Genomic DNA, 24,075 nt, shown 5'->3' with positions numbered 1-24,075 from the left:
GAGATCTTGACCTGAGTTGAAATCAAGAGTCAGATACTTACAAATCCAATAAGTAGTAGGAAAATATGTAAAAACAAAACAAAACAAAACAAAACTCCAAAACCAAATACATAAGGAATTATACCCCATTAAAAAATATAAATGCACCTCAGGATGACTGGGTGGCTCAGCCAGTTAAGCAGTTTGACTCAATCTCAGGTCTTGATCACTGGGTTTTGGGTTCAGACCCCACATTGGGCTCCATGCTGGGCATTGGTCTTACTCTAAATAAATAAATAAATGAATAAATAAAAATATATAATGTACCTTCTGTTGATTTAATGATTATTGAAAACTATTCTGATTTAAAAGTAGTTTCTAAGGGCACCTGGGTGGCTCAGAGGGTTAAGCCTCTGCCTTCAGCTCAGGTCATGATCTCAGGGTCCTGGGATGGAGTCCCTCATCGGGCTCTCTGCTCAGCAGGGAGCCTGCTTCCCCCTCTCTCTCTGCCTGCCTCTCTGCCTACTTGTGATCTCTCTCTCTCTGTCAAATAAATAAATAAATAAATAAATAAATAAATAAAATCTTTAAAATAAAATAAAATAAAGTGAAAGTAGCTTCTATAAAATGTCAAAGTAATATGTATTTTTTGCTTTCCTAGCTGTCCTAATATAATGAATAAATAAGTATTTCTATTGCAGTTGAATAGCACTACTAGTATTTCTTAGCAAAAATGTAGTATTACACATAGAAAAGTAGGCATTGTCCTGTATTCAAATTTTCATGTTTGATTTCCATTAAAGTGTTTTCTATAATTTATAAGGACAACACACACAAAAAGTAAAAAGATGAGGTAAATATCTTACAATTTTAAGATGTTACTTGAAACTTAATACTCAGATATTCTTGATGCCTAGGCTCTAGAATGATGCTTAAGAAAATCCTCCATAAAAACCAAAACAAAAACAAACAGGAAGTCCTCCATAATGACAATGATATGACACATATATGAACCACACAATGAATAGCAGGTTTCTTGGTCTTGGTCTTTAACGAGTAGGCAAATGCTGTTCTTCCCTCTTCTTACAGAACAATCATGACTAAGTTTTGCTAAAATTTTTGCTTTGGTGTGGGTTTACATGAGGACCATGCTATAGTTAAGAGCAGCTAGAATATCATTCAAAATTGCCATGGTATTTAACCCATGTGGAAAGAATGTCTGGTCCGTTTCTTGAATCTGACAGGTGAAAGAGAGGTAGGAGGAAACATTCCTGGCTCAAAAGAGTCAAAATAAGTCACTGTCCAAGAAAATCTACAGCAAGAGAATCCTGCTGATAGAGATATTTTAAGTAGACTCCAGAATCCTAGTAGCCCAATATGTATGTCATCTTTATTCTTCAAATTCTCAGCATGTTAACTCTTTTATGATCAGGTAGGTGATGACAAGAAGAAGGATGGCGAATAGCACAGGGAATTGAGAGGAACTGGACTGGCCACCTATGGGCTTGGCCACCCGCATCCATCGAGAAAATGCCATTGTACTGATCAGGCAGACCCGGAGACCGGTCCCAGTCCCGCTGAAGTAATGAGCCCTTCCTAGGCTCTGGTGACACCCTGGCTGAGAACTCCACCCATAGGTTGGGGGGCACTTGGTTGCATCTGTCCTTGTCGTCTACTTCACCCTCACTCCAACTGTCCCCCTGAGTGAAGGGAGAAAACGCCAGCCAGCAGGGCAAACGGACAGGACAAAGGTGCTGAGGCATCTTCGCAGAGCAGCCAGGCACCTCCTGCTCTCCATGAAACACATCGGGTGAGGAGGGACAAAAGTTGCCTTAAAATGACAAGAGTCCAGGTTGAAGTCATCAGAGCCCACTAGAGTCATAGCATCATTAATTCTTTGGCTTAGTTGGTCCAGTATATGAGTGCTCAAAGGTATTTAGAGCTGGCAAAGATAACTCAAGAATGTTAGTCCAATCTCTACTTTTGAACCAGAAGTGGGAGTTTTACCACTGATTTATTGTCACTGATTTGATTAGGCTATCTCCTGACCTGACAGTGTCCCTTTGTTCTTACATTTTTTGTTGTTTTTGTTTTTGTGTGTTTCCTTAAAATCATTATCTACCAAAGTCAATTCTGCAATTTCAACATATACCAGAAGTTCTGTAAGAAATGGGCTTTGGGAAAGTAGCATTGATTACAAGATGTCTGGGAGCCTAAAATGACTTTTTTCAAGAAAGATATATCTCACCTTTCTTTTCCTGGAGACCCCTAATTCTTTCTGCTTACAGAAGGGGATATGAAGAGAGGCGGTTTCACCTGGGAGTTAGATGATTTTGGTGCTTTTTAAGCATAGTATCTATACCATGATTGGCACAGACCATGATACAGTAGGTTGAGGAGTGATTAAAAGGAGGATGGCATGGGGCACCTGGGTGGCTCAGTGGGTTAAGCCTCTGCCTTTGGCTCAGGTCATGGTCTCAGGGTCCTGGATCGAGCCCCTCATCAGGCTGTCTGCTCAGCAGGGAGCCTGCTTCCCCCTGCCTCTCTGCCTACTTGTGATCTCTCTCTGTCAAATAAATAAATAAAATCTTAAAAAAAAAAAAAAAGGAGGATGGCAGGAGAGAAATCAGACCATAGCTCAAGGGACATTTAGGCAAGAAGCAGGAAAAAGAAAACTATTTTAGCTTTTGTAAAAATATGCTGTAGGAATTCTAAATTACATTTTTTAAAAGGTTTATTTATTTATTTTAGAGAGAGAGCAAGAGCATGAGGGGCAGAGGAAGAGGGAGAGAGAATTTCAAGCAGACGCCAAGCTCAGCAGGAAGCCCAATGCAGATCTGGATCCCAGGACCCTGAGATGACGACCTGAGCCAAAACAAAGAATCCCACACTTAACCAACTATGCCACCCAGGTGCCCCTCTTTTCTTTCTTTCTTTCTTTCTTTCTTTCTTTCTTTCTTTCTTTCTTTCTTTCTTCCTTCCTTCCTTCCTTCCTTCCTTCCTTTTTTTTTTTTTGAGATTTATTAATTCATTTGAAAGAGAGAGTGCACATGTGCAAGCGGGGGGTGGGCTGGGAACAGAGGGAGAGAGAATCCTTACGTGACCTCTGCTGGGCAGGGAGTCTAACCCTGGGCTGGATCCCAGGACTCTGAGACCATGATCTGAGCGGAAATCAAGAGCCAGCTGCTTAAGTGACCCAGCCACCCGGATGTCCCTCTAAGTTACATTCTTAATTATTTTATTGAAAAAAATAAACTAGTGAAATAAGGGTTTACATAGGTGTATTCAAAGCAGGGCCTCCTGGATGCTCAAAAGTGACCCACCCGTGGTAGTGTGACTGACCAAGCATTGTTGACCAATGTGCAGCAAAGCCTGAACACTGTCACCATTTTTTTGTGGCAGAGGAGAAGAGTTTTAATGTAGGGTGCCAAGCAAGGAGACGGGAAAGAATTTCTCAAATCTGCTTCTCCAAGGAAAGGGGGTGCTGAGAATTTATAGGATTTTAGGGGGTGGGGGAGGTGTTTTGAGGGTGGATGTAGATGATTGGTGGTTAGAAAAAGGTGAGGTAAGGGGAAGGGAAGGTATTACTGCTTCTCCCAGGTGCCACCTAGTGACACGCTTGTATATACCTCCTATGTATAAAAAAATGAATGGCCTGCCAACTTGAGGAATGGACAGGAGGATCTCAGGGTGTGTCCTCACAGAGGCTACTTTCCTTCACTCTTATTCCTTCTGTACAACTGCAAGAATTCTTCCTGGTTTACTCCATTTTTAGCTAGTCTCATCGGTGGTCAGTACCACGTCTGCAAAAATAGGCTCATAAAACAAGTTAGCCAGAGTTTCTTTTCTTTTCTTTTTTTTTTTTTTAAGATTTCGTTTATTTTTTTTTGACACAGAGAAAGAGATCACAAGTAGCAGAGAGGCAGGCAGAGGCAGACAGAGGCAGGGAGAGGCAGGCAGAGGGAGAGGGGGAAGCAGGCTCCCTGCTGAGCAGCAAGCCTGATGTGGGGCTCTATCCCAGGACCCTGAGATCATGACCTGAGCTGAAGGTGGAGGCTTAACCCACTGAGCCACCCAGGCACCCCTAGCCAGAGTTTCTTAAAGGTAGCATGATCAAGCAGTTGCTACCTTAACATCAGTTTCAGTAGTTCTGAAAATATTTAAGTTACTTTTCACATTAGGGCTATCTATGCAAAGTCATGTATTTATCTGAGGCAAACTTGACAACTAAAATGCCAAAAACTATTTTAAAAGCCTTCAAACTAGCATAGGTAGGGCTTATCTGTAGGAAAAAGATGATTTATAAGTGCAGAATATTTGGGAAGTAAAATCTTTAAAAACTGAAAATTTTCTTCTCCTGCATACTACTCCATCCCCAATCCATGTGGAATAGATTTTGGACATAGGCGTACAAAAAGCTGTCATGGAGCAAGAATTTCTGTCCCCTTCAAGGGTCTTTCTAGCTAGACTGAGAATCAAATTGACGTGAGACAGATTATCAGGAGAAAATCAAATTTAATAGCATATTTATGGGGTATCAATGCAGACATGGAAATTCCAAAGATAGGCAAAATGAAGTATATATGTCATTCTGAACTGAGGAAAAGAGGGTAGGCAGTCTGGGGTTTCAGAAGAAAGGAATGCAATTCACAGGACAATAAATGGAAAAGCAGATGTTTGGTAATTAGATGCTTGTCCTGCCATATGGATGGGTCACTCAAATAAAATTTATTTAGGCTAATAACTCTTATTCTGGGAAAGACCCCCAATTTTATGTTCTTCTATGTACTTAAGGAAGGGGCAAAATTTCTCTTGAAGTGGTAGAGTCTCCATTGCCTTCAGCTCTGAATAATCTTCATCTCAATAATCTTCATCCCAAAGTGTTTGCAAAAATGCAAACTACTTGTCCCTAATCACAAAGGTGACCACCTTTCCCAGAGTTAGGGATCCAAGAGAAAGAAGACTTCGTGACCAGGAAGTCCCACTCTGTGGTGTCTACAGTATTCTGTTGATATCACGGTCCAGTCCTATCCATTGTGACAAGGGTGTGAATTCCAGGGATGAGGTTCACTGGGGGCCATCCTGGAGCCTGGACCCCACATATTCATCATGAAGATGCCAGTGTGTTAACTTTGTGGGAGTCGGTTTTACAGTTCTTGCATAAACGCAGGGATTGCTGCTCACATTAACAATGACTCTTCTTTGAACTGACCTATTCGCACATGCCTGAAAATTGCCTCTGTAACTTCTAGCGAGTGAGAAAGGTGCAGGGTTAGCCATTGTCTGGACTTTAGACAGCAGGAGAACTGGCTGCTGTCATTGCAACAAAGCAGGTTAACCTTGAGAATAGAGGATCTGGGAAAGAGGTTCATTTTAAGTATTACAGCAATAACAGGAGTGTCTATGGGGGAAAATACACGCTGCTCTGATATTTTGATGTTGCTCTTTCCATTATATCTCTGTGCTAAAAATTTGATTGGTACAAAGGCCAGCTTCCTTCAGCAAAGGGCAGGGTGAAGGTGTCATTCTAAGCTTTTAAAATGTGTATGTTTGCCTTTATGCATGTATTTTAAATATTTAAATATTTCTCCCTGATTACAATAGTGGTGAAAACCTAAGAAACAAGTGCTTAAAGTGTTCATTCTTTTCTCTTGTTTTCCTAACATGCACGTGTCATCTATTTGAGGATATTTGGAGATCATTTTCCACACCTGCATTTAACAATTATATAAACATATACATATTCTCTCTCTAGATGCTTATAAATTCCCACTTTGGAATACCTCTTAGACTGAATCAATCAAAGAGAGAAATGATGAAACATATTTTAAAAACATTCATTTTCAAGTGTGAAATGGATTCCATATTCTAGAGGCACCTCTCAGTAGTTACACACAAATCTAACTGAATGATTGAGGTCATGCAATCCTATAATAAGAGTATTAACAGGCTTTTAGCCACATTGAAATTTGTGTCATCCAGATGTTTTCAGGCATAATTGTGGTGATGTAGAGATCTTATTCTGAATTGGCAATGTATTGCATTATTTTTTTAAGTCAGCAGCATTTAACTGATTTGAGAATTATTTCTATGTTTGATATTTGGAGGAGAATGACAAATACCTCTTGTCCAGAATAACATTTAAATGCAAATTTCACATGACGGAGTGTTCTGTGATGCCAAATGTTGCTCTTAGCTATTTTCTACAAGAGAGCATAATTATGATATTTCCATCATTAAAATTATTTTAGATTTTTTTTAATAGAAATTGGTTTGCTTTATGTCAATGCAGTTGAAAGATAGACTTTACCGATACATTGTAAAAAAATACCACTGTTTAGTGTTTCCACAGAGGAATTACCAAATAAAGCAATCTCAGTAAAGACTATTTTGGACAATGAAGTTCAAAATATATCTATATACCTTTTTCAATAAACATTGATGTCATCATGATAATGGTTTATTAAGGATAAAGTTTCGTTTTGTTTTTTAAAGATATTGTGGAAAGAGACTGGATTAAGACAGAAAACCATGAGTTCCAGTCCTAACTCTGTTGTTTATTAGTGTGATCTTGAATAAGTCAATTAATATCTTTGTTTTCAGTTCCATCAAGTATGCCTGGGTATAAAACCTTCTTGATAATCTGTTGTGAGGATTAAATAAATGAATATATGACATTATCCTGGTATAGATTCTAGAAATATTAAGTACTAAGTTAATACTCATTTTTATATTTACATTTTCTTTATTCTTGCCTCCTAGTTGCAAACTTTATTAGGTAATGGGTAAATCTAAGAAAATATATTGCAAGAAGAAAAAAACTTTTGTGTAATTTTGTGCCAAGTTATTTCAGCCTTGTAATTTTGCTAATGGATATAATTGGTTTAGGGCTAAGGAGTATTTCTAAATAAAAGTGTGTGGCTTCTTGACAAATTTATTGTTAAAATTCCTTATTTTAGAGAAAACCATTATGTAAAATAATGATTTTAAAGTAGGGGCAAATGGTGGGTGGCATGGTGATGATGACTTTAATCTGAATGCCATTACATGGATCATGACATTTGCAATTTTCTTTAGCTCCCAGCATTTCCTGTTGTCTTAATGGTCAACTTCCCTCCTTTATACTACCTGAATAATTCTTGTAAATATTCGTTTGTTGTCTGTGGTTTCAAGCATTCATCCTAGGATTTATTATTAGGCAAGACAATTTCCCTTTTCTGAGTTATGAGTGGAATGTGGAAGTTGCCTGCTAGAGCATCAGCTACAGTAATACAAACTCAGATACTTGTGCTCATGTGCTACTTTCAAAGGCCAAAGAAATAACAGCACTAACAAAAACAATAGCTGATTATATCAAAACAGAAAAGGGCAAAACAAATCAACTTCCACCCAAATAGATAAAAATGATCTACTTTGTTTTTCAGTTTCAGAATGGTAGCATGCTTCCCTCTGTAAATAGCATTATTTTCAGCATAGCCTATTTTTAACATGTCTGTACCTAAGTCAGGAATCGTAGAAATCTCAGGATTGAACAGTTTCAGTTCCAGATCCTTTGAAAACTGATAGAATTCTGTTGAATTCTTACTGTCAGCTTTGGAGCTTGTATCTTCAATGACAGGGACAACTTTTCTTAAAAATGGTTTCTTTCCCTTTAATTTGAAAATAATGTGTTCTGAATACTTTGATTTTTATTGCAATTATCATTACAAATGTAAGAAAAAGTAAATGTTACCATAGCGTATACCTAAGCATGAACCTAAAATTCAGGTTTTGTTCACTTGTTTTGCAAAACTGGCTTATATTACTAACAATCTGATCACTGAATTTATAGTTAATATTTACCCAAGATTAAGCATATCATAATTGGAGCATGTTCCAATAAAATTATGTCTGACATTACATCCAGTCTCCTAGTGCTTCCCAGGATTTATTTTCATGCTTATTTTACTGTACATGTTTTTCTCCCCTTTTTTATCTTCTTACGCTTACCTTCAAAAAAGAAGATAGAGTATGGATAACAAAGCGAGGAGAATCCAGATGCCTTAGTAACATAAAGGACATTAGATTCCGCCAACTTAAAAACAACTTTATGATTTGGGATCAAATAGGTAGGTCAGTTTAAAAGTACTGACATATTGGAACGCTTGCCTGGCTCGGTGGGTAGAGCATACAACTCTTGATTTCCGGTTGTGAGTTAAAGCCCCATGTTGGGCTCAGAGCTTACTTAAAATAATAAAATGAAAAAAAAGTGCTGACATGTTATCTAATCATCAGAGTTATGAAACAGCAGGTACCAGAGCAGTTCTAGAAATTCATTTCTGTTGACACTTTCAGGACACTGGGGGGAAAGTGTGATTGTCCATTATTTCATTTTGTTATTTTGGTAAAAGACCTGCTGATTTTTTCCCCTTTTTTTTTGGTGTAGCTCAGGAATCATTCTAAGTTTTTCCTAGCTCCCAAGACGGCTCTCACATCATGCAACCACTTCCAGCTATATTCTTTCCTTTATTTTCCATTTATGCGGTTTTTTTCTCCCAAGATACTTCAGGTTTTCTTACCTCATTAAAAAGTACTAACATCCATATGTAAACATGAAATAATGTTATTCCTTCATTTGCTCAAAACCTGTCTATTGAACATTCTTCTGTTTTGGAGGGGCAAGGCACTGGGGATGCAAAGTCTAATAAAGTATGGTCTGCAGACAACGAAAGGTACAGGGAAGAAGTTCTGATAATGATGAATAGTGACATGGAGTTGCAGCAGGAAGGCATCCAGGCCATCTGCGGTGGGAGTTCTCAACTTCAGCTGCATATTAGAATCGCCTGGGGTAGGGGTGGTGTTAAAGATCCCAATGTCCAGGTACCGTTCCTAACCAATTCAGTTGGAATCTCTGAGAGTACATCCCAGACCCCCATTTCATTTTTAGAGTTTCCAAGTGATTCTAATGTACAGCCATGTTTGAGAACACAGGACTGGATATCCGGAGATGGGGTCCTAGAAGAATTGAGACTTAAGTTTTATTTAGGTGTGAGTAAGGACAAGGTTAAGGCATAGGCAGGGAGAGATAGGGGGCTCCTGGCTGGGCTCTGAAACTATTGTTGGCAGGTGCTAAGCCAGAGTGAATAAGAGATAAGGAAACAGACCACCTGGGCTCAGATGGTCAGGAGTATTTTTCTTTGGTGGCTACAGTATAATCGTAGAAAATGGACAAACCTCAAAGAATTAAGTCATTAAAGATATTATCAATCATCCATGCTCAAGCCAAGCTGGTACAAGAATCTCAAGACCATAAGCTTTCCAGTCAGTTCTCAATAAAAGACTGCCATCAAAAGCCCTCAGTGGCAACCCATTCAGGACCCCTCTCACTCTAGAGAGCTTCTAGAAACTTCTTCTTTTCTTTCTTTCTTTTTTAAAAAAGATTTTATTTATTTATTTATTTGTCAGAGAGAGAGAGAGAGAGAGAGAGAACAAGCAGGGGGAGCAGCAGGCAGAGGGAGAAGTCAGACTCCCTGCTGAGCAAGGAGCCTGATGTAGGATTGATTATGACCCTGGGATCATGACCTGAGCAGAAGGTAGATGCTTAACTGACTGAGCCCCTCAGGTGTCCTGGGGAAGAAACTTCTAACATAGTGGTGATTAAACAAGACTTTCTCTGATTTGGGGAGTGGATGTGGTTGAGCCTACAAAATACATGCTATCATTACCCAAACATGGAGGTATATGGAGATTGATATTGATAGATTCTCACAAACCCATTTATTTCTCTTATAGGATTCCATCATGACAGCTCTGGTTTGCCTTTGCAGAAGGGCATCTCTCTTACATGGGATGTAGTTCATAGCCACAGAATAGAAATAGTCAATTGGCTATGGAGGGTTAAACAGAGCCCATATCCTCAGGTTGATTTGCATGGAGCTAAATAGGCAGACTTAACTGATTAGTTACTGATGAGTATTAGTAAGTACACTAGCACTTAGAAAATAAGTATAAAGTTATACCAGCAAATTTAGGATCTTCCTGTATGTGTAACACATACCCTGCCCACTACTTGTTATAGTGGGTCCACTCTCTCTGCTTTTATTTGTGACAATACTCCACGAGTATACTGGATCCCACTCTGTTAAAAGGTTTTGGCTCTACAAATATCCCCTTTGCTTCTTTATTAACCATTGCATTTTCCCTGCTGGACATTTACCAACAATTTTCAACATATTTGCCATCTTTAAAATAACCCTCCCTGACCTCACATTCCCCTCCAGGTACCAGTCTTAGTTTTCTTATTTTCTTTATCTTAACCCACTTATTATCTCCATTTTTCTTAGTCCTTTCAAGAAGGGCTGTCACTATTTCTTCTTTCTACTTCTTCACCTCAACTTTCTCCTGAACACTCTCCAATAGGACTTTCATTTTCTCTCTTCCTTACAGTCACTCTTATAAAGGTCATTAATAATTTTGAATTGCCCAAGTTGATGGCCAAATCTTAATTCTCATCTTACCTGACTTTATTAGCATCATTTGGCAACAACTAGTCCCTGAATATTGAACCTTCTCCTCTTTTGACTAAGGATCCTGTTCTCAGCTGGTTTTACCCACACCTCCCTGACCATACCTTCTCACTTCCCTTTCTTTTACTTCCTTTTCTTAACTTCTCTATTACCCCTCATTCCTTCTCAAGCTACACCCATTCCCCAGTTCATCTTATCCAGTCCCATGACTTTTATTTCCATCAATGCACTAAATCCTCTTTATATCTCTAGTCTTTCCTATGAGTTCTAGAATCGTTTATCAAACTGTCTTTTTCAAAATCTCCATATGAATCTTAAATAGGTATCTTATGCTTCAAACAGAAATCCTTCATCTGCACTGTTTCTTCCCCAGTGTTCCCTTACTACAATAGTTGGATTTTCATTCTTGTAATTGATAGAACTCACATTATTTTCTCTTGGCTACCTCTTTGACCTGTACTGTTTGCTACTCTTTCTCTTGACTTATTCTTTATACTAGCTTTATTGATCTCCTTCCTGTTTTTGAAAACCCCAGGCACACTAACTCCTCAGGGCCTTTGCACTTTCTGTGCCCTCTCCCTGGAATGTATTTCCCCGAGATATTCCTGAGTCTTGCTTCCATACTCCATTCAGGTCTCTGCTCAAATATCTTTTTAGAAAGCTTTTCTTGCTACTCTTAAAACTAAAAGCTTTTAAACATATTTCTCCATTCTATTTCTGTTTTTCTTTGAAAAACTTATCACTACCTGACATTGTTATTTACCTATTTACTTTTTGCCTTTCTCTTTTTCCCAAGTTTTTATTTAAATTCCAGTCAGTGTAATATTACTTTCAGGCCTCTCTTTCATACTTTCTTTCATAAAAGAAAGCTCTTAGAGGGCAGGAATTTTGTTTATATTGTTCCCAGCTTCATTATTCACATCTTGTATAGTGTGTAACTCACAGTAAAGAGCTCAGTAAATATTTGTTGATTGCTGATTAAATGAGTGAAAGAGCTGTTTATGAAATGAAATTCTACTGAGATAAGAATGATGAGCATTGCTGGAGGGGAGGGAGGTGAGGGGTGAGGTAACTTGGTGATGGACATCAAGGAGGGCACATGATGTAATGAGCACTGGGTATTATATACGACTGATGAGTCACTGACCTCTACCTCTGAAAGCAACAATACATTATATGTTAATTGAATTTACATAAAATATCATAAAAAGGATGAATCATTTTGTGTTAGAATGATCTGATATAGTTTCTTGATTATTAGAAAACTTTTTAACCATGATACAAGAAAACCATTATTTTTAGGCTTGCACCTAGAGTATTTGATATGCCTTCATAAACAAATTTCCAACCAAGTGGCAAATTGTTCTTTATCTTATTCTAATAATTAATCTAGTATTTGAACTCAGATCGGAAACATTAATTTCCTTTTGTTTTCTCAGAGTTTGACTTTATTATATACCCAACAGTTCTCCATGCCCTTAGTTTTTCTATCAATCCTTTATCTTAATAATGATACATAAAATACAAAGGAGAAGGTGGGAGCAATCAATTAGATTCTAGTGACACATTCTATGTTCTACATCAATGGATAGATTTTAAATGGAACAAAGGATGAGCTGTATTTTTCCCAAACTGCCTAATTCATAGAGCTAATCTAAGAAAAATGATGTGGCACACAATTGTAAAGGTTAGCTGACAAAACAGATGGCTGAAATGGTTTTTCTATCTTTCTCATTAAGATGTCATTGTAAAAATTAATGCTATATATAATAAAAATCTGAGTTTGGAGGCTTGTCTTTTTCATGAAAACCTAAAACCCGAACCATTTATTTCAGCAGTTGTAAACATAAAGCCCCGTGGTGCATAGTATGTTAGTAATCAGAAACGGCTCTTTGAGTAAGTGTTTATGCATCAATAGCCTTTGAGAAATGTGTCAATTTTGTGTTTTCTTTGATAAAGAGAAAAGGTGCAAGGAGAACTAAAAACATGAAAGTGAGCAAAACTTAGAAAACAGTAAAAATATTTACAACAGTAAAACCACTTGTTATGCTGTGTTTACACTTCTAGAGTTTATATTTTCAGATTTATAAGGGTACAATTTTATTTCCAAATTAAAACAACAGACAATGAGCAATGTAATATAAAACTGATTTCATTCATCAGCTTAACTGGGAAGTATTAGAGATGCAACATTGATATATAGCATCTAATCAAAGGAAAAGCACCCAATTGCTGATTTCAGTGGCTCATATGATAATAAATCCTCATTCCATGCTAGAATTCTGTGATGCTCCTAAGCAACAGTAGTCCTCCAGTGACTTCATTATAATCATGTTAATGTGGCTTTTTTTCTCAAGGGTAGTTTGAGAAGCAAACTATAACTATTATGAGTACTGGAATTACAGGAAAAATCCCAAATACCATATTATTTTGATATTATAAATAGTTCCATGCATAACAACAAAGTATATGAGGTTTACAATGATACTTAGGGCTTGGGGGCTCTTTTGCTTTAGTAATTCATGAGCTTTCTAACCTCAGGTTGGGGACATATTTATAATTTGCTTCATTTCTTATAATTCATTTCAGGCTGGAAAGACTCTCGTTACACTTTCAAGGTTTCACCGGTGTAATAGCTTGTGATGTGTTTGTGATTCTGGTGATGACTTTAAATATTAAAACTGCAACTCTCATGATATTTACACGGGATCTGCCACAGCCAGCTTAAGAGGGAATGGTAGCTGCCGGCTTATAAAAACACTTTCTATAATTCAGTAGTTGATATCCGCTTAAAAAATTCAACCTTAAAACAGCCTAATGCCTGTTCAAAGCTCCTTATTTTCTAATGTGAAACCCACAAACAGTTAAATATAATTTAATTTAAATACTGGCAAATAATGAGAGACTTTAGAAACATCAGAACTTCTATATCCAAGCAAGCATTATCTTCTTCATGGGGGTTACTAACCTTAGTGGTTTGTATACTTATTTCCGTGACTCTGCCATTCAAATATATTGGCTTCACCAAAGGAAAACCTTCTCCACCCTTTTTCTTGTAGTAAAAATCACATAACATGAGATATACCCTTTTACCAACTTTTTTAGTGTGCAGCACACTACTGTTACGGTGAGTGTGGTGTTGTATAACAGATCTCAAGAATGTTTTCGTCTTTCATATCTGGAGCTATTTATGTATTGAACACTGTATTGGTTAGGATTCTTCAGAGAAACAGATGAGATGTATACATATTTATTAATTGTATATATCGTAAAGAGATTTATTATAAGGGATTGCCTCAGGTGCGTATGGAGGCTGAAAGTCTCAAGGTCTGCTGTCAGGAAACTGGAGACCCAGCGGGGGCAGATGTAGTTCCAGTCTGCGTCTGAAGACTTGAACACCCAAATTATTAATGTTTTCTCCTTATGGATTTTGGGTAAGACAAGGCAGGAAATAAATGATTTCAGTAAGATTAAGTAATACTTGTCATCAATTCTTGAAGAATGTTTTCCAGTCTTTATGTTTGCTATTATTGGATTTTAAAATAAGTATATAACACCAGTTATGTATTTGTTTCCACTTAGTATGGCTAATTTCTAGATGACCATAATGAAAAGTTATTTTTTAAAATACAGAAATAAATGGCTAGGGAGAATGGAGAATCAAGTTTGTTAGAATGTATTTCTCTAGGTTCACCTGGGTGGCTCAGTCAGTTGTGTCTGCCTTCAGTTCAGGTCATGATCCCAGGGTCCCTGGATGGAGACATATACTGGATTCCTTGTTCAGTGGGAAGCCTGCTTCTTCCTCTGCCTGCCCCTCCCCCTGCTTGTGCCTGTGCGTTCTCTCTCTCTCTCTGACAAGTAAATAAATAAAATCTTCTTTTAAAAAAAGAATGTATTTCTCTAATCTTCTGATTCTATTTCTTCCTTTCCTCCCCTACCCATCATAAATTATAGTTTTTAGTGATCTTTTCCAACCCTTGGCTTATATAGTTTATATAACCTAACATTGCTCCAGGGAGAAATATATTTACAGTGCCTATCCATAAGAAGACAGAGTATTCTACTGTACATTAGACTTGTCCTGTGGGCTGTCCTAGAGCTTCAAGACCTCAAAGAATCTATGTCTTTTCTTTACCATTTTAACCGTTATGGATATTCGTTAAGCAGTAGGAGAATCTACTTTTTACATGTAAAATGACAAATTAACTAAGTGACATAAGAAAAAGGAAAAAAAAAAGAAAAAGAAAAAGTTCCCAGAATTAAGAAGTGGTACTATTAGTTTTCTTCATGACTCTGGAAGTCTTAATCTGTGGTATGGCAGTCAATACACTTTTATTTGTTAATTGGTTGAAGATAATTTTATAGTTCAAACTGAAGGAAAATAAGGAAAGAGCTCAGAGATGTGGACAGAAATCTGAAAAAAAAAAAAAAGACTAGAGTGAAAGTTCTAGAGAATAATCAGTAATTGAAATACCTAAGGAACTATTCCCTACACTAATTTGCATATATGTGTATGTATGTCTCTTATATTTGGGTGTATGTAACTTCCTACACTTGTAAGAATGTACTTTTACTTTTCTCTGTTATATTCATAGTAGTTGGTAAATAATAGAAGGGCATTTTATTTTAATTATTAATCAATTTGTTTATTAATACAATAACAATTAGGATCCAATCCTCTAAGTGTAATTTGTGGATCAGGAGTGGCCATCATCTGGGAATTTGAAAGAAATATAAAATCTCAAACAAGGTTTACTGGATAGAGCCTTCATCTTAACTTCTTGTTAGCAAGACCCTCACATGATTTGTATGCATGTTCAAGTTTTGTAAGTAACTTTTCAGGACACTTATTTATTTAAGTTTTTATTTATTTACTTGAGAGAGAGCATGAGAGCAAGAGAGAGAGCATAGAGGGAAAGGAAGAAGCAGACTCTGCCCTGAACAGAGAACCTGACATGGGGCTCAATTGCAGGACCCTGAGATGATGACCTGAACCACAGGCAGACACTTAACTGACTGAGCCACCCACATGCCCAGTTTTCAGAACATTTAATCTGGCAATGGTGAGGAAAACAGTAAGGGGACACTTTCAGCAGGTACTGCAATGGTCCAGGTGAGTGATACTGAAGGCACGGATAACATAGTGGTAACTGTGAAAAGAAATTGAGAAGAGTTACAAATTTCTCCACAACCTCCTCTCTTGAGACTTGCTGTTGTGAAACATAAATCCTGAAACCAATATTACACTATATGTTAACTAACAAGAATTTAAATAAAAACTTAAAAAAAAGTCCCCGATAGTTCCAAATGTGCAGCCAAGGTTGAGAGCCATAGCTATACATCTAATATCTGTAAAGCAGAATAATAATAAATGAAGACAAGACATGATATTAACACAAGAGTGAATTAGCTTCTTAATTATACAAAAACTCACTATTTAAAAGGTTAGATCTAGATTTTAAGTAAATAGATCTTACACATGTGGGTCTTAGCAAATAAAGTTTGTTTTCTCCTTCAGATTTCATTGTATGGAATTTTTTTTTCATGCTCTCAGCCCATCATGACTTAAAAAAATTTTCTTTTCTTTTCTTTTTTAAGACTTTATTTATTTGCGACAGAGCACAAGCATGAGCAGGGTGGGGGAAGTGGAAGGGTCAGAGGGAGAAGCTGACTCCCCGCTTGATCCCAGGACCCTGGGATCATAACCTGAGGCGAAGGCAGTTGCTTAACTTATTGAGCCATCTAGACGCCCCAGATAAATTTTCTTAAATATATTGCTTGATTTAAAAAAATAAATTGTTCTGTGGGGACTCACAAGGCATGAATATTATGTATCTAACTGTGAAATCAAATTTCTTTTTAAGAGACAAACACTTCATTATAAAGTAAATAGTTAGGTGTCTGAGTGTCTCAGTCGGTTGCGTGCCTGGCTTCTGATTTCGGCTCAGGTCATGCTTTCAGGTGCTGGGCAGGGAACCTGCTTAAGATTGTCTCTCTCCCTCTCCCTCTATCCCTTCTCCACCCAAAAAAGAAGAAAATAAAGTGAATAGTCAGTGATTTTAACATAGTAGTATTTTCTTGCTCATTTTTATTATGAATTTATTATAAATTGATGTTTTTCAATTTTAATATTAAATTAATATTAATTAATATTTAATTAATATTTTCTTTATTCTGCTGCATATTTCTCAAATCCAATTAGTATACACCCACAAGAACCTGGGCTAGCTTATTCAGAGGCTGAGTTTATTGCTTGAAAATTTGAGAATTTGTTGGCTATTACCATCATAAGGCAAAACTCTTCACAAAGAATATTAGCAATATGAAGCAGTTCTTCAGTGTCAGAGCTTCACCAATTCTTTTTTTTTTTTTTTTTTGCTGTTGTTCTCAAACTCATGCTTTCTGTTTATTCTGTTGTTCAGAGAAGAAAGAAAGGAGCTAAGTTTTTCTTTAGGCACATAATATTTGCCATACATTGTGCTTGAAGTTTACATACAAACCATCTAAGTCTTACAACTTGCATAGGTAGTGTTAAACTCAGGTCTGCCTGACTTCCAGCCCATGCACTTTTTGACTATTCATCATCTTTCTTGTTAAGTGTCATCGAACTCCAAGATAGTTGCTATTTAAAAATGCAGTTGACCCTTGAGCAACATAGGTTTGGACTGCACAGCCCCACTTATATGTGGATTTTTTTAGATACAGTACTGTAAATGTATTTTCTCTTTCTTGTGGTTTTCTTTCTTTTCTTTCTTTCTTTCTTTTTTTTAAGATTTTATATACTTATTTGACAAACAGAGTTCACAAGTAGGCAGAGAGGCAGACAGAGAGAGAGGAGGGAAAGCAGGTTCCCTGCTTAGCAGAGAGCCCATATGGGACTCGGTTCCAGGACCCTGGGATCATGACCTGAGCTGAAGGCAGAGGCTTAACCCACTGAGTCACCCAGGCACCCTCTTATGATTTTCTTTCTTTCTTTTTAAAGATTTTATTTATTTATTTATTTGACAGACAGAGATCATAAGCAGGCAGAGAGGCAGGCAGAGAGAGAGAGAGGAGGAAGCAGGCTCCCTGCTGAGCAGAGAGCCTGATGCGGGGCTTGATCCCAGGACCCTGAGATCACGACCCAAGCCGAAGGCAGAGGCTTCAACCCACTGAGCCACCCAGGTGCCCCTCTTATGATTTTCTTAACAGTTTCTTTTCTCTAGCTTAGTGTATTGTAAGAATACAGTATATAATACATAAAACATACGAATTACGTATTGACTATTTATGTTATCAGTAAGGTGATTCAAAAGTTACACGTGGATTTTGGGGGTGCTCGGTGGATAGAGCAAGTGGCTATTGATCTCAGGGTCATGAGTTCCAGCTCACTGGGCGTGGAGCCTACTAAAAAAAAAAAAAAGGTGTACATGGATTTTCGACTATATAGGGTGTTGGCGTACCTATCCCTGAGATGTTGTGGGGTCAACTGTATTAAGCAGAAAACCCTTTTGCCCTTACAAAGCTTTTTTCTTTCAGTTGCCAAAGTAGTATCATAAAACCCTTTGCATTCCTTTACATTTTTGTTTAAAATTCTCTAGCTCCTCATTTCCTTCTTTGCCAGGAGTCTTACTGTCAGATTCCTCTTTGCATTTGCAGATTCTTCTGTGTACACACCCACTTCCAGGCCTGTCAGAACAAATGTACTTTAGTTCTCTGAATCTGCCTGGTTTCTTCTGTGTTTCCCTGCTATATGGTTTGCTCTGTTTGTAATGCTTTTATTCCTTAATCCAATGACAATTTTCTACCCTTCTGTATTAGTCTGGGTCTCCAGAGAAGCAGAGCCAATATAAGATCTACGTGTTAAGCTTTATTGAAGGAATTGGCTTCCATGATTATGGAGGCTGATAAGTCTCAGGATCTGCAGTTAACAGTTGGAGGCCTAGGAGAGCGTACGGTATAGTTCTAGTCTGGATTGAAAGACCTGAGAACCAGGAGAACTAATGGTGCAAATGCTAGTCCGGGTCCCAAGCGGGAGGAAACTGATGTCCCTGCTCAAAGACAGTCAGGCAGAAAGAGCAAATTCTCTGAAATTCCACTTTTTTGTTCTATTCAGGCAGAGAGCAATGTACTTAAGCAGTGTGTGGATTGAAATGTTAACCTTGTCCACAAACACCCTCACAGATAGGCCCGAAATAATGTTTAACCAGGTATCTGGGTCCCCCTTGGGCTGGTTAAATTGACCCAACACTAACCATCAGCCCTCCCTTTACATTTAACATTTAAGGGTCATCTATGCTTTAAACCTTTCCTCAGAGTTCCGGGCTGACTTAATGCTTTCCCTTGGCATGTATGGCAGAGATCACTAGCCGCTCATCCACTGTTCTTTTCCTGCTGGGCACACAGACTACATTACCCAAACTCCTTTTCACTTTGGTGTGGCCATGTAGCCTTATACTTAAATTTTTTGGCACAATCTGCTCTTCTCTCTTCTGCCATCTCCTAGCTGTTCCCTTATACTGACAAGGAACACGTTCATTACTCTTCCATCCAGCCTCAGCCCTACTGTCCTATTGGTTAAACTTCATGTGAGAAATACAATTTTATTGTATTAAGCCACTGATTTGGGGATTTATGTTTCACAACAGCAAGTCTTACCTAATACACACATTCTAACAGATGTTCTTAATGTCCCTTCCCAGATTACTACAATAGCTTTGAGCTACTCCTTCTGGGATAGGGAGTTTCTGGCACACTGACCAGTGCACATCTGAAGCATTTGAATCTCTTTGCTTCACTGTCTGAGGGATTTCTCTGGCATTTTAGAAGCTTGCCATGCACTGTGGCAGCCTGGAAGAGTGGGAGAAAGCTTTAGCCAATGGGGTCAGGAGTCTGTGAGTCACTAGCTTCAGCCTTCCCATATATCAGTGAGACAACTGTGAAGCATGTTTTACCTGGTTCTCAGAGGGTCCACAGCACCCAAGTGGTAACCTGCTTTTAATACCTTCCCATTTCTCCTTTTCCTCCAACCCCTGGTAACCACTATTCTAATCTCTGCCCCATTAATTTGACCATTTTAGATTTCTCATAAAATTGGGAACATGCAGTATTTGTTCTGTCACTGGCTTATTTCACTTAACATTATGTCCTCCAGCTTTATGCATGGTGTTGTAAATGCCAGGATTTCCTTGTTTTTTTTTTTTTTTTTTTTGTTGTTGTTGTTGTTGTTGTTGTTTGTTTGTTTTTTAAAGATTTTATTTATTTATTTGACAGACTGAGATCATAAGTAGGCAGAGAGGCAGGCAGAGAGAGAGAGGAAGAGAAGCAGGCTCCCTGCCGACCAGAAAGCCCAATGTGGGGCTTGATCCCAGGATCCTGGGGTCATGACCTGAGCCGAAGACAGAGGCTTTAACCCACTGAGCCACCCAGGTGCCCCTGTTTGTTTCTGTTTTTGTTTTTAAGGCTGAATAATATCTCATACATTTTCTTTATCTATTCCTCCATTGGTGGACACTTAGGCTATTTCCATGTCTTGGTTGTTGTAAATAATGCTGCAATGAACATATGGGTGTAGATATCACTATAAGACAATGATTTAATCTCAGAATTTTATTCTGACAGTGATTTTATTCAGAAGTGGGATTAGTGGATCATATGGTCTATTTTTATTTTTATTTTTTTAAGATTTTACTTTTTTTAAAGTAATCTCTACCTCCAACATGAGGTTCCAATCCTGAGACTAAGGGTCACATGTTCTAGAGACTGAGCCACCCAGGTACCCTTCTATTTTTAATTTTTTAGGAACTTCCTAGATCTCCATTTCTTTAGGGTCAGTTGTTGGCGCTTTGTTTCCTTCGGTGGTATCATCTTTACTTAATTTTTTTTTTTTTTTTTTAAGATTTTATTTATTCATTTGACAGACAGAGATCACAAGTAGGCGGAGAGGCAGGCAGAGAGAGAAGAGGAAGCAGGTTCCCTGATGAGCAGGGAAGCCGATGCGATGCGGGGCTTGATCCCAGGACCCTGGGATCATGACCTGAGCCTAAGGCAGAGGCTTTAACCCACTGAGCCACCCAGGTGCCCGGTCTTTACTTAATGCTTATCGACCTTTGTATCTTTGTGTTGGTATCTGTATACTTGAGTAAGCACTCTCCTCCAGACTTTACACGGAAAGACCTTCACCAGTTAGCTCAGTTTGGGGTACTGGACAAGTCAGCTGGTAGAATGTGGGGATAGATGGGGCTGCTATAGGGGTTTCTCCTTGGGGGAGGTAGCGGCCTGTGCTGAGTCTGGGTGGGTCTGCTGGCTGGGCTCTACATTCAAGTGAGACTACTGGGTTGGTTTTCTGGTCAGGCAGGGCAGCTGGCCACACTCTACGTTGAGCTTGGGGCCACTAGTTTCGCTCCCCAAACTCCTCTGGACTGATGAGGCTGCAGGCCCTGTTCCCAAGCAAGGCAGTGGCACTAATGCATTCGGCGATTGCACGGGGCTTGCAAGGTGTGCACCGGCGTCACTCCTGGTTGGATGAGCCTCAGGCTGTACTCTGATTGGATGGTGCCACCCAGGAGATTCTGGGTTCAGGCGGCCTCGGATCTGGTTTCGCAGTTGGACCTGCGTCTCGGGCTGTTCTGTGTGATGTGGCGGTGATGCAAACTGCGTCCCCAAGTTGTGCAGGACCACACGTCAGGCTTCGAGAGCAGGTACGGCGTTCGTTGTGCTCTGCTGTGCGGTGAAGTTGCTGGCCCAGCTCCGTAGTGTAGAGGGGTCTTTAGCTGTGTCCCGCAGTTGGGGGTGGGGCTGTGCTCTGTGGCCTGCCGGGTGGTGTCCTGGCTTCCTTGTCCAGTGGGATTGCAGACCGTCCTCTGCGGGCACGGTCACTGGCTGGGCTCTTTGTGTGGGGGAGGCCACAGTCTACGTTCTGCAGTGGGGCAGGGTCCGGTGCCCGGCAACACTGCAGGGTGCAGTTGTGGGCTGGGTGCTGCTGCTGTTCAGGGTCCCTGGTTATGTGGCCCTGGAAGCTATGTTCGACAGTTGGGCATGGCTGCTGGCTTGGCTCCCTGCCAGGAAGTCAGGATGTGTTCCACAGCAGCTGGCTGCCTTGGCCAGACTTCCCGAGGGATAAACTGGAGGCTGTGTCGAACAGTTGGGCAGGACTGTGACCATGCAGTGCGGTAAAAGTGTAGTTGCTTCTCTTACCCTTCCCTCTTCAGTGTCTGTGGTCCAGGGGGTTGCTTCAGCTTTATCCACCGGGTTCTGGAATTTTCACAACGGTGCCTTGTCTATGGGTAGTTGTTAGTTCGTCTTGTGGGGGGTGGGGGCTGAAGTCAGAACGAGCTAAGTGGCCATATTGATGGCATCCAGGGACAGAGTTGTGGATTCAACGACTACCTCCATGGTTTAGTAGCTGTGTGATCTGGGTCAGTTACTTAACGTCTCTGAGGTTCAATTTAAAATGGGGATATTTAAAATGAGAATAATAAGACTACCTTAGAGATTATGATGAGATGAAAGTGTCTGTTGGACATGGCTCCCAATAAGTCATAGCTTCCAAAGATAGTTGCATTTTAATTTGAGTGACTATCAATGTAAAGAGAAAAAGTTGTTTAGCTATTTAAAGTTTTCATTTTGCAGATAAAATTTTCCTACTCAGAGCCACTTGCTCAGGTTTCTTTCTCACAATACTTGTAACTGTGATGCAGATGTGAGGAGAAGTTGAAAGCTGTATGTTTCTGAACAGAAATCACTATGGGGAGGCAGGCAAGGAAGGAAAAACTCACATTTAATAATGAGGGAGAAATGTTTGGTTGCATGGTCATTTCTTTTAAGATGACACCATCAACCACTGTGTGGCAGTGACTGTGGTTCTTGACCTTTCTTTTGTTCATGGAGCCCTTTGGGCCAGGCTTGAAAATGCTTAGATGAAGGGAACAAGAGGAAAAGAAGGTAGTATCATGTTAGGCTAGGTATGGGCCCGGAGAGAGGTCATCTAGGATGCTGTAGGTCAATCTCATCTTTGGGCCATTGAAAAAAAAACTTTTTAAAAAAGAGTTTTAAAAAATTTTACTTATTTATTTGACAGAGAGAGAGAGAGAGAGAAAGAGAGGTAGGGAGTGCACAAGCATGGGGGAACCGCAGGCAGAGGGAGAGGGAGAAGCAGTCTTCCCACCAAGTAGGGAGCCAGATGCAGAACTCCATCCCAGGGCTCTGGGATCATAACCTGAGCCGAAGGGAAACACTCAACCAGCTGAGCCACCCAGGTGCCCCTGAAAATTTATGAACATGAATGAAAGTGTTTGTAATTCAACCAACACTATGTGTCCATGATAAAGATGTGATTCTAGAAGTGGGGAAATCGTGCTGGCATCTTCTCCTGGCCCAGAGTCCAGACTGTTCACTCCCAGGAGCTCTCTCTCTGTCTCCTACATGTGTTCTGGAAGATTCCTTCTCTAACCTTTGCACTAAACAATAAACATCTATCTACCTACCTTCCTTCCTTCCTTCCTTTCTTTCATTCTTTCTTCCTTCCTCCCTTTCTTCCCTCTGCTTCCCCTCCCCTTCTCTCCCCTCCCCTCCCCTTCCTTCCTTCCTTTGTTCCTTCCTTCCTTCCTTAACTCCGAAAGGGGAAGGGCAAAGAGATAATCTTAGGCAGGCTCCATGCCCAGCACGGAGACCGATTTGGGGCTTGATCTCACGACCTTGAGATCATGACCTGAGCCCAAATCAAGAGTCGGAATCTCAGTGGACTGAGCTACCCAGGACCCCACCCAACACATTTCATTTTCGGGCTTTTACAAGCCTGAGGAAATACTACCAGATGTTCTGTTATAGCTGAAAATACTGGTGGAGTTTTGTTAAATTTCTTAGGGCCAGCAATCCTGGAACAGCTCAGCAGGGTACTTCATGCTTAGTGTCTGTCATGAGGCTACATTCAAGATAGCAGTAGGGGTTGCAGTCTCTGAAGGTGTGGCTGGGTTTGGTGGATCTGCTTCCGAGAAGACTCCCTCATATGGCTTGTTGTCAGGAGGCCTTAATTCCTCACCAAATGGGCCTTTCCACAGAATTTCCACAGAATTAAAACACAATAGGAGGACCTCCCACAGAGCAAGCACGTGAGCAGCTGAAAGGTTTTAAAAGACATTTTCTCTTTCGTTCTGCCTTTATGAAGAGTGGTTTGCATATGCTTCTCACTAGCTCCTTGATCCCAAAGAAAGATCCAGATTTATATTACCAGATTGGAACTTCTTTTTTATTGTATAGAAGATACTGCAGATTTCTCATCCAGCCTGTGGGTAGCTCTTCCTCCACTTCCACACTGTTACATAAGCCATAGGTTCAGTCAGTACTAGGAAGCAGATTTTTTTCAGCTTCATTTTAGAAATAAGAGAGTCTCATTTAAGTCTCTGTCTTCCAGAGACTTTTGGCTTTGCTATCCCACTTAGTGTTAAGTTCTGATGCACCCATGTGCTCTTTAGGCTTATGAATTAGTAATTCTCTTTGCTTGGAAAGCTCTTTTCCAGAATTTCATATGACTTTTTGCTTTACCTCTTTGAAGAAGTCATTCATGACTGACCCATTTAAGGAAAACTGCTGTTACTGTATTTCCCATGGAAGT

General features: G+C 39.4%; 1 pseudogene; it reads right to left on the bottom strand.

Moving 5' to 3' along the window:
* Positions 1 to 1,114: 1,114 nt before the first annotated feature.
* Positions 1,115 to 1,742, bottom strand: LOC116866786 (annotated as a pseudogene).
* Positions 1,743 to 24,075: the final 22,333 nt, after the last annotated feature.

The sequence above is a fragment of the Lontra canadensis genome, unplaced genomic scaffold (genome assembly GCF_010015895.1).
Source record: "Lontra canadensis isolate GAN:19392208 unplaced genomic scaffold, GSC_riverotter_1.0 scaffold11, whole genome shotgun sequence".
Classification (NCBI taxonomy): domain Eukaryota; kingdom Metazoa; phylum Chordata; class Mammalia; order Carnivora; family Mustelidae; genus Lontra; species Lontra canadensis.
Note: the sequence above shows the minus strand (reverse complement) of the source record. Positions and strands in the feature narration are given on the sequence as shown.